The following is a 10,641-nucleotide window of genomic DNA, read 5'->3' on the forward strand; positions in this document are numbered from 1 at the left end:
TTAAGAAGTGGCTATTGTTACGGTTAATTTTTTCGGCTATTCTGTTTTTTTTTTTATTTTATAACGTTTTTTTCTGAAATGCTAGCTCAACAGAAACGCCTCGCTATCATTTTCGGCTGAAACTTACGTTCTAGTTGATCTGTAAGCTTGGAGAACAACAAAGTTAGTGAAGTAACGTAAAATTCTTTGTATTTAATTTAGGAGCAGCTAAAAAGAGAGATGCTTCAGCGACTACTGCATAAAGTTTCCCAGGTCATGCACAGACAACCCCTCGATGTGGACTATTTGCAGTTTGTTATCGACCATGAGATGGTCCTTTTAAGATCTTTGTCCGATCAGGTTGAGATCCCTCAAACTATTATAAATGCTCTGATAGAGCTGTCAACTGTGCTCAGTATGGAGGACGTCAATGAACAAACCCCCTCTCAGATGTCAGTGTCAGAAGGAAAGCTGGGATGTCCAAATTACAATGTATCGCCTGTATAGCTCCAGATACTGACAGAAATGTTCTTATCAATAAACAATAAATGTAAGTATATAGGGCTTGACATTACGCTTTGAATTCTGGTATGTGGGAGCCATGTTAATTGTGTAAGAAATGTAAATAAACCATAGAAACAAACAGTACATCAGAGAAACAGCCAATTTAGAAGAGGGAAGGTAAAAACAACATATTAAAATTCCCAAAAGTATGCTGCATATGAATACCTGAACGAGGGAAGCCTGGAATTTGTATGTGGACAAAAATCTGCATTATGTACAGGTTGGATCTATATGAAACAGCCAATAATGAGCACATAGACAGAAGAAAAACTTCTTGCCACCGCAGTTTGCTCTCTCTCTCTGTTACGTAATAAATTGTAAACTCCTTTAGTAGTGCCTTTATTAGTTAATTATTTTTATTATTATTATCATTTATTGTTATTTACGTAATCATGTAAACATCCAAATAAACTAAACTCAAAACACCCAGGATCGTGACAATCTTTGCCTGTTATGTTATTTCCTGTTGTGTCCTTTGTGTGTTGTACTCTGTCCATAGTTTTAGTTATAATTGTCATTGATTATTTTCACCTGTACCTTTTTTCCCCAGCTGTGTCTCATCCCCTTAATTAGCCCTCAGTATATTTGAAACCCTGTCTACCATGCTGTTAGCTGGTTTCTTGTAACGTGTTCGTGTTTCTTCTGGGATCTCTTTTTTTTTTTTTGCCATAGTGTTTGCAGCCCTCTGGAGTCTGTTGTCTTTGGGTCTCCGCATAATGCCCAATGATGTAAATTTTGTTTTTCCAGATTTTGTGGCCTGCCTCAAATGGGGGCTCTTCCTGTTACAACATGTGGTGGTGTTATTCCATTGCAGGAATAGCAGCATTGCAACCTTCAGTGTTCTGCCTGAAACAAACACCCAGACAGTTGACTGTAGTAGGGTTTAACATCCAGGAGCCTGAGGTTAACAGGCAAGTGGTAACTAGGGGTGGGTTTTGATTATCGATTAAAATCCATTCTAGCTTGGATAACGTGATATCAATTCATTAAAATCCTGAATTGATTTTTTTTTAATATAAATTTATTTTGGCCGAAACGCCAGAATCTCAGTGAGATGTCTCCTTTCTCACCCGATCGGGGCCATTTTTTATTATTAGAGTCAATAAATAAAAGAATCTTAACCTTTCTTTTCCCCCCACTGTGCCCAAAATGATGCACCTGAAGATGAACTAACTGGGCAAAGCTCTGGCCACACTGATCACAAGAATAGGGTTTTTGTCCAGTGTGCAGACGCTGATGCACCTTCAAACTGTCACAGTCGGGCGGAGACAGATGTATATATTGTGAAGAGTGGACCCAAAATGCAGACACATAGGAACTTGGACCAAAGCTTGAGTATTAACAAAAAGCGAGCCGTTTAATATGGCTGGTAACAAAAGGTACAACTAGTGATGTGTCCTGTGTGTCGAAGCTTCGAATCGTGCGTCGGGTAATCGCGGGGGCGTTTTTCTGAAGCGCGTATTGAGGCTTGCTTTGATTACGTATGCAGTGACGTTCGAGGCCTCGTGGGCAGTCCGTACCACGTGACTGATTCAGGGACTGGTTCACCGGTTCGCGCCAGATTCGAAATAACATGGGCAGGAAAACAGCTGATTCCCCATCACACAGTGTTGTGGAATTGGATTACGTACGTGCTACATAGTTACTTGTGCATTTCTTCTTCGATGGAACCAGCAAGGAAGAGATTTTTTTTTTTTTTTAATTTTGTCTCTCCTAATAAAGTATGCACACAGTAATAAATATCACAAATGATAAACACCAAAATATAAATAAACAACACTACACATCCTATAATCTGATTTGTCTTTTAGTTTATTAAAAAGTGAAGCACCAAACACTAGTTTGTCATTATCCAGATGTACATAAGGTTTACACATCATTATAATCAAAGAGCCCGCTTCACTTGAATTGTCCACTTGATGGCGCAGTAGAGCAAATGAATCATCACAATGCTTCGAACCATGAGTCGACCAATTGGATGGAAAGCTTCAGTTCATCATGAGGCTTCATCTCACCATCACTAGGTACAACCAAAGTGCAAGGCAAACTGAAGTAAAACTAACATTAACCTAAACTGGGAGAACTAAACAAACAACAAGAAAAACCTAGACTTGAACACATGGCGTGGACAACAGACGACCTGACAAGAAATGAACAGAAACACACAGACTAAATACACACAAGGGTGATTAGGGGAAGTGGAAACACATGGGGAAACAGCTGACACTAGTCTGACATAACGAGACAAAGGAAGCAAAGCTGACTACACTGACATAGGACACAGACCTTCAAAATATAACAGGAAACGTGACGCAGACAAGACAATATAAACTTGACAACATAAGACACACAGCATGAAACACACAAAGGGCAAAGGGAGAGGGAAACTTAAATAGAAAACACAAAGGGAAACTAATAAACAACTTAGCTACCCTAAAGAACTCAAACATATCATCCAAATAAACTAAAACTCAAAACGCTGGGTCAACAGACCCAGGAACATAACACAAACTTAATAGTGTTTTGAACATTTTCCCACACTGCTCACAGAGGTATCGTTTGGTGTGAACTTTTGTGCGCAGATCCAGCTGTTCTTCAATTGAATCTTCCCCCTTCTTATGGTGAGGTCTTCTTTGCATTTTCCCGGTCTGTATATAAAGAGAAAGAAGAGATGGACAGAGTAACAACAATCTACAACCATTTGATCTGATAGACTTCCTCCTTACAAAGACTGAGGTGTTGTGAAGAAAGTGGAAATGGGAAATTAGTGAAGAGTTGTTGTGTCCTTCATAAACTCCTCCCGCCAGGTGAGGGAGGAAAAATGTGTGTGTAGTCAGAAGATGTTTTGATGCAGTCAGCATGCTCATTAACCCAACAATATTTTGCATATTAATTATACATGTTTTTTCCCCATTTATATGTAACTTGTTCGAATTCAAAGAGCACTCAAAATGTGGCGACAAATGCATCCTACCTCTCCGCGAATTTGAGGGTTAGTCGTGTCCAAATTCGGGGGAAGGATGCGCCAATGCCACACTTGGAGGCAATGACGTCACGGCGACACGACGAAGGCTGTCCGAATTCAAAGAGTACTCAAAATGTGGCGACAAATGCGTCCTACTTTGCCCTGAATTCTAAGGATGGGTCCGATGTATCCTTCATGTCCTACTATATCCCAGGATTCATTGCGGGCCACCTGCCGCATAAATTCCGAACCAGTAGAAGGATTTTGGACCGGAACAATGGTGGGTGAACCAGGCGTGACAGTGGGAGACGGGATTATTTTTTAAAACGAAAACGGAAAATCTCCATTTTCAAAAATACCCGTGTACGTGTGGACGTAGCCTAAGATGTCAGAGATATGCAAGCAGGAGTGCCATGAAGTGCCATATACCACCGGAGAAAAGGTTCCTAGACAAATTTGCGCTTGCCTGTTAACAGTAGTTGTGGTCTGGTGGTACCTCCTCCAGGGCTGACACCTCAGATGACAGTTGGTCCCGCCAAGGAGCACCACTGACTGCCTCCAACCCAGCCTGGATCACTGAAAATATACACTTAATTCTTTCAACCCCACAATTATTGTTTCTACATAAATATTTTCTTGAATCCTGTAGTTGTTTTACTGTCCTTCAAATTGAACAAAAAGTGTAGAAAGTTCTGTTTGAATTATTGAAATGTCGTGTGACCGAGCAGTGAAAAATTAATTGACATCATAAGAAAACACAAGAATTTCATTAACATTTAAAGAAAAATGTATTTAAAATGCATTTGTATATATCTGTAAGCATCAACTTCCTTCACAGTAAACTGTTGGGAGAGATTAATCAAAATTGTAGATGTTTTCTCCAAAAATTAATATTGTATTAGTTTATCACAAGAAAGGCTTTAAAATTCAAATTTGCAGAGTAACCTTTTACTTTTAAATTTATATTATAAATATAAATGTATACATATTTAGTTTGCTGCACAAGGTTTAAGTGCTGACAAGAACAGCACTTAAACTTTCCGCTGTCATTAAAATGGACAACAGAGAAAATTTAGACGATATTGTGTAAACATGGAGTCAGAAGGTACTCCTTTTTCTGGGGCCATCACCCAGCCCTCCCCGTCCTCCTCCTTTCCCCACTGGACCCTAACTCTAAAATCAGTCTGCGGTCACCTTCCTTGTATTTTACCTTTGCGTAACTGTGCTTTGAAGCTTTGCTAATCAGTAAATCACTGCCAGCGAATCATAATTCAAAAAGAATAACTCAGCAGCGCAAAGTGAAGCTATGTATGAATGTAGTTTTATGCACAGCCCACTGATCTCACTTCTAGTGGTGAAATGGTAAATGGCCTGCATTTGTATAGCGCTTTACTCAGTCCCTAAGAACCCCAAAGCGCTTTACACTACATTCAGTCATTCAACCATTCACACACTGGTGACGGCAAGCTACATTGTAGCCACAGCTGCCCTGGGGCGCACTGACAGAGGCGAGGCTGCCGGACACTGGCGCCACCGGGCCCTCTGACCACCACCAGTAGGCAAACACGGGGTTAGTATCTTGCCCAAGGATATTTGGCATGCAGCCAGGAGGCAGCCTGGGATCAAACCACTGACCTTCTGGTTAGTGGCTGACCTGCTCTGCCACCTGAGCTACAGCTACCCATCATAGTGTTGCATCGCATCTCATCATCTGTTGTATGTTTTGTGCGTTTTCAAGTGTGATGTCCTCGTGATTTTTGATGACACGGTACAACCTGCATCCTGTTGGAGAACTGTATGTAAAAGGAAACAAATTAGCGACATCAAAAAAAGAGTATTTAATATATAGTTGCTTTGTTTTGTTCAAAATGTTTATAATGTTCAAATATGCAAAATGATATTTTATAAAGGATGAATTAAATTGTTTTTGTGGATATTTATAATTGTTTGTTAGATGCTATGTTCGTTCATTTAAACTATATTTACATTTTATACTTTCAAGTGTATTCCTATGCCAAGTTTTTATATTTTAAAAAAAATCTAAAAAATAGCTGGAAATGCATTAAACAGTCTCATGTTTATTAATGAAACAAAGCACTCTTTAACATACAGTTATGTTGCAACCTCCCAAGTTTTAGAAGTAGTTAGTCGTTATTAGAAGTGTTTGTGAACTAAAAATCAAGAATAGGGGATACTGTTTGTCCGTGATTTGGAGAGCCCAGCGTGTGCTCCCGACTCAGGGGAAACAAATTCTTGGAACAACAACTGTTGTGCAGGTGAAGCCAAAGGCAAGACATGCTTCGCATATCTTCTAATTTTGGCTTGGAAGGAAGTTGGTTTGGAAGCATATTTGGCGCTGCTTCAACCTCTGCTTTCTGTTTGTGTGGGACCCCTGTCAAAAAAACCTTATGCTTGCAGTATTCAATTTTTTTTAATTCAACCCCCCACTTTGGGATTCACTGGTGTAAATGTTTCTGCTGTAGATTACAGAAGACAGTCAGGGCTCAACTTGTGGTGAAGTTATTCAGTCTTTGTTTCCTTGGATCTTTTAGTCTAGTCTAAATGTATAATATATTTGCCTGTTATGTTATTTCCTGTTGTGTCCTTTGTGTGTTGTACTCTGTCCATAGCTTTAGTTATAATTGTCATTGATTATTTTCACCTGTACCTTCTTTTTCCCTAGCTGTGTCTCATCCCCTTGATTAGCCCTCAGTATATTTGAAACTAGTGACGGGATTTCCGGCTCTTTTTAGAGATCCGGCTCTTTCGGCTCGACTCACTAAAAAACCCCAGCTCTTTCGGCCCCCAACTGGCTCTTCAGGTTGTTTTGTTGCTTTAATTAATTTATTATTAACAACAGTATGAAATCATGCTAAAAAAAAATTACTAATGTAAAAAAAAACATGGTTTTATTTATATATGTTTATATATAAATATATACGGTGGCCCCTAGAGAAAAGCAAACTCCAAAACACATTTCTAGCATTAACTGAACTGCCAAAACAGAGCTACCTAGATCACTTAAATTACACAATTGAAAGCATAGGTGTATTGTTTCTGTATTTATACACAAGCACTCATATATATTTAAATAATGTAAAAACAAAAATGTTCATTTACCTGTTACTACTACACACCAAATCCGGTCGTTGGTACTTCCTGGCTTGTGTAGGTAGGTAACAAAAGCTCAACACTGCCTCAAACAACCTGGAGCACTGTTGTCTTTTGTACGTGCTTCGGAGTTTGTACGTGCCTTGTCTCTAGAGGCCACCGTAAATATACTTTTATTTATTCACTCCACATAAAATGCAATAAATAAACCATATAATACAAATTATACAAAATATAATACAAAAAACATTTCAACTTTTTCTATTTAAATTTTCAGCTTTTCCCTTTTAAACAAATTTAAAGTGAAACAACACAAAACACTGCACAACACAATTAAATATAAATTAAAATATGAAAACAAAAAGAAGATGCACATTCTCAGTCATGGGCCTACATGAATAAACTTTATGAATCCTTTATCATCCGCAACTGAAAATAGTTGTGGATGATTACTATACCTTTCTAATGTGACGTTGTTGTCCCTGGCTCTTTCTCTCTCTCTCCCTCCCGCTCTGTTCCTGTGCTACTGCGAGTGTAACTACCGCCCCTCCCCCCTCTTCCCAGCGCAAAGCACAAGGCTCGCATGCGGAGTGACGCGGGAAAAAAGTGCGAGAGAGTCGTTTCGTTTGCGACCGACACATCACTAGTTTCTGCTGTAAATTACAGAAGACAGTGAGGGCTCAACTTGTGGTGAAGTTATTCAGTCTTTGTTTCCGTGGATCTTTTAGTCTAGTCTAAATGTATAACATCTTTGCCTGTTGCCCAATAATGTAAATTTTTTGTTTTTCTAAATTTTGTGGCCTGCCTCAAATGGGGGCTCTTCCTGTTACAACATGTGGTGGTGTTATTTCATTGCAGGAATAGCAGCGTTGCAACCTTCAGTGTTCTGCCTGAAACAAACACCCAGACAGTTGACTGTAACACCAAGAATAGCTGTCTTTTCCAAAAATATAAAAACTCCCAGGCTTCTAGACTTATGATTGCCCAAAATTTCATTTATAACGTTTACATGTGGACGGAGATATTTTTTTCAAAACTGCACATGTGGACAAGATGGTTTTTTTTGTTTTGTTTTTTTTAAAAATGCCCATGTACATGTGGACGTAGCCTAAAACATGCTACCAATAAATAGTGATAATAAAAACTATGAGAGGCCATTAGTGATCACTGACTGATTTTATGGGCTTGTTCAGATTAAACAGAACAAGATATAAAGTCTTAAGACATATTTCAGTCTTGTTCTCATGTCTGTTTCTGCACCTGCCACTGGAGCCTGGAGGCTAGTGCATGAACCAGGATCCAAAAGCAGATTCAAGCATGGAAGGAAAGTGAACTAGTTGAAACCTTAACATTAAGCACAGGAGTTAATAACAACGCAAGGAGAGACTCTTGGCAAGAAGGCAATCTCAACAGTGGATAATCCAGTCTGTAACGGTGTGTTCACACCGAACGCGATGGGCGCGTGAAAAAAGCCCCAAACGCCCCTAACTTGACGCATGCACATTCGCACCTCTACGCGTGTCCAAGAAAAATCCATCGCGCCCCAAAATATCATATTTTAACGCGCGTGAACCGGAAATGTGGGAGGAAGTTTTGCACCTGCCATCAAGATGGCAGGTGTCGAGCTAGCGCTTGAGGAGAGAGTCTCCCTTCTCTATTTACTGTGGAGAGCAGAGCAGCGGCGTAAAAGACGTCCTCGCCGTACCTGGGTCCATCAGGTCCTCGAGACGCGTGAGCAGTTTGGTGAGTTTCACCATTTGCTACAGGAGCTGCGCCTGGATGACGGCAGATTCCAGCGATATCATCGTCTGTCACTCGGCCAGTTTGAGGACCTGCTTTCCCGCGTCGGTCCCAGAATTGCCCGCCTAGACACCAATTACAGGCACTCAATCCCACCAGCAGACCGCCTGTCCATCTGCCTGAGGTTAGTAAAAGTGTTTAATACGGTAGTCCTTTATTGATACCTGCGCTAATATATGCTAAACCATCCATTTATACACTGCTAACATGGATGTGCTATGCTAATAGTGAATGCTGTCGGCGTTTACTGATAGCATAGCACATCCATGTTAGCAGTGTATACTAACATGGATGTGCTATGCTAATAGTGAATGCTGTCGGCGTTTACTGATAGCATAGCACATCCATGTTAGCAGTGTATACTAACATGGATGTGCTATGCTAACAGTGAATGCTCTCGGTGTTTACCGATAGCAAACTGGTACGAGACGACTTCATAATATTTGTAGTGATACTCAGACGGTCTCATCAAGTCCCGATTTAATTCGATTTATGCTGTTATCAGTGTTTGAATGATAGCATGGCTGTGGTGTCATAGGTATGCTCTCGGTGTTTGCTGATATCAAACTTGTACTAGGACCAATGTGGGTTAATCTTTGTAGTGATACTCACTCCTTTTTTCATTTAGACCTGGTTTAATTCTGGGATAGTTGAATATTTGTTTATGATCACGGCAGATTGTTCTAGATTATATCAAATATATATCATGTAATTATCCTTATAATTACAAAATGTTTTATGTAAGATTTATGTTTTGGAATTTGTAATTTTGGAATTTCAATAATGTATTTTGTAACTGCAGTACACATAATACTCATTTTAAACACTGTTGTCCAGGTTCCTTGCCACCGGGGACTCCTTCAGGACCATCGCGTTCAGTTTTCGAGTCGGTGTGTCCACGGTGAGCCAGATCATCCCCCAGGTAGCGACGGCCATCTGGGACTGTCTAGTGGACGATTTCATGGCTGTGCCTTCAACTGAAGACTGGCGGTCCATCGCAGAGGGATTCCAGGAGCGCTGGAACTTCCCTCTCTGCTGTGGAGCTCTGGATGGGAAGCACGTCCAGACGAAGGCACCCCCCAACTCAGGATCCATGTTCCACAACTACAAGGGAACTTTTTCCATTGTTCTCCTTGCGGTTGTGGATGCAGAGCATCGCTTCCGCGTCATTGATGTTGGGGGGTACGGGAGGACCAGCGACGGTGGTATTCTGGCCAACTCCACCTTTGGTCAGGCTCTTCGGGCTGGGACTCTCCATCTGCCTCCTGACCAGCCTCTACCTGGTGGAGAACACCGTGGAGCCCAGCCCCATGTCTTTGTGGCTGATGAAGCGTTCCCGCTGCGGCGTGAGCTCATGAGACCTTTCCCTGGACGCCTCCTCCCTTTAGAGAAGAGGGTCTTTAACTATCGCCTTTCCAGGGCCAGGATGATAGTGGAGGGTGCCTTCGGTATCCTCTCCTCACAGTGGAGGTTGTATCGGCGCGCCATAGAACTCCGTCCTGAAATTGCGGAGAAGTGTGTGAAGGCAACGTGTGTTCTCCACAACTTTCTGCGCTGTGTGGACGAGAGAGGGGCACCTGCTGTGAGAGGTGTGGCGCCTGCTGTGGTGGAGCCGTTGCAAGACCTGGGTCGTATGGCAGCAAACAACTCCTCCAGAGAGGCTGTCCTGGTGAGGGAGAAGTTCATGGCTCACTTCTCGGCAGAGGGAGCCGTGTCTTGGCAACCAAAGGAGTAGCCTGTTTGAAGTCTGAACGACTTCCCCACAACGGCTCTTTTAAGAGCCACCCACAAACCTCTAAAGAGTGTTCCTGTGTTTTTAACATTTTCTTAATAAATGGAGCTCTACTCCAAAATAAACTAACCTCTTTTTACTCTGCAACTTGTCTTCACTATGTTCCTATATACAGTGTGGTGCAAAAGTTTGGGCAACCTTATTAATAGTCATTATTTTCCTGTATGAATCGCTGTTACAGTAAAAAATGTCACTTACATATATCATATAGGAGACACACACATTGATATACACTACATATTTATGTTATTTCTCTTTTTAGTGTTGCCAATTTATGCACCTGCTTGCTTTAGTTTAAACAGTTATTGCACACTTTCTGTAAATCCAGTGAACTGCATTTCACTTCTCAAATATCACTATGTGTCTCCTATATGATGTATTTAACTGACAATTTTTATTGAGACAACCAACAATTTGTACAGGAAAATAA

Source organism: Rhamphochromis longiceps, linkage group LG3, assembly GCF_057381845.1.
Source record: "Rhamphochromis longiceps isolate RC_006_pf linkage group LG3, R_longiceps_female_GT1.1, whole genome shotgun sequence".
Taxonomy (NCBI): domain Eukaryota; kingdom Metazoa; phylum Chordata; class Actinopteri; order Cichliformes; family Cichlidae; genus Rhamphochromis; species Rhamphochromis longiceps.